General features: G+C 30.0%; 1 non-coding gene across 1 annotated transcript; it reads right to left on the reverse strand.

The window, feature by feature from the left end:
• Nucleotides 1–560: 560 nt before the first annotated feature.
• On the reverse strand, nucleotides 561–666 carry LOC140509310 (U6 spliceosomal RNA). Its single transcript, XR_011968642.1, has one exon. It is a non-coding gene; the product is annotated as a U6 spliceosomal RNA (small nuclear RNA).
• Between the last annotated feature and the right edge of the window lie 627 nt (nucleotides 667–1,293).

Consider the following 1,293-nt stretch of genomic DNA (forward strand, 5'->3'; position numbering starts at 1 on the left):
TTTAGTAATTACTGTCATGCAGTATAACTTTGAGATCTGATTCTTCTTTTGTTTACATTATTTCCTGGGAAATGCTTGATATTTACTCCAACAGATGATTTTTCTGAAATATTTTTTTCTAGCTCCTTAGGGTAATCCTTTGGTAGTTTGATCGGTATATTACTGAACAAACAATCTAATTCAAGTCATATTGTTATTTTCAAAACTATATTTGTATGGCCAAACTTTGAGAGAATAATATCTCTTCAGCTATTTATGTCATTATTTATTTCTCTGAAGAGAATTTTCTACTTGTGTCCATAGAATTCTTTTGTATTTCTTTTATCTTTTCTTTTTTTATAAAATAATTTCTTTTGTTTTCAGCATTCATTTCCATAAATTTTAAATTTTCTTCACCTCCTTTCTCCCAACACTCCTCCCTAAGATGGTGTGAAACCTGATATGGGCTTTACATATACATTCTTATTAAACATATTTTTACAGTAGTTGTGGTGCATAGAAGAATTATGATGAATAAGAATTAGAATTAGAACCATGAGAAAGAAAAAATAAAACAAAAAGTAAATATGGAATGCTACACTAATTTGCCTGTCATTCTTACACAGGGGCCATGCTAATCTTCTCTGTATCATTTCAATTTTAGTATATAAAAAAGCAAGCACTTTTGTATTTCTTAGACTCACAAATAATTCATACATTTGGTAGTTATTTCACATGGAATATTCCTTTCTACCCCTACCTGGTAAGGGTTTTTTTTTTTTTTTTTTTTTTTTTGTGAAGGCGAGTGTAAGCAGAAACTTATGTTTTTTGTGAGTTTATTTCTATGATTCTTTTTTATTGTTCCTGTGCTATTAATATTAATTACTTTTATTCCATTCTTTAGGTTTCTCTAAGTAGACCTTCATTTAATCTTCTAAAATAGATTATTTCATTTTCTATTTTCCTATGCCTATAAAACATCTTTATCTTTTCATATTATAACTTCCTGTATATCTAGAACTATATCAAATAATAATAACTGTGAGTCAGTTATGTGGCTCAGTGCATAGAGTGGTAAGCCTAGACTCAGGAAGACCTAAGTTTAAGTCTAGTCTCAGATACTTACTAATTATATGTCCCTGAAAAAGAGACTACCTCTGTTTACCTTAATCCACTGGGTAATGAAATGGCAAACCACTCCAATATCTTGGTCAAGAAAACCCCATGCATAGTTTTGGAGTGACAAAGTTCAAAAAGTCATGAACTGTCAGACTGTACTGAATATCAAGAAATGAACATCCTTGCTTTGCCCTT

The sequence above is a fragment of the Notamacropus eugenii genome, chromosome 5 (assembly GCF_028372415.1).
Source record: "Notamacropus eugenii isolate mMacEug1 chromosome 5, mMacEug1.pri_v2, whole genome shotgun sequence".
Lineage (NCBI taxonomy): Eukaryota > Metazoa > Chordata > Mammalia > Diprotodontia > Macropodidae > Notamacropus > Notamacropus eugenii.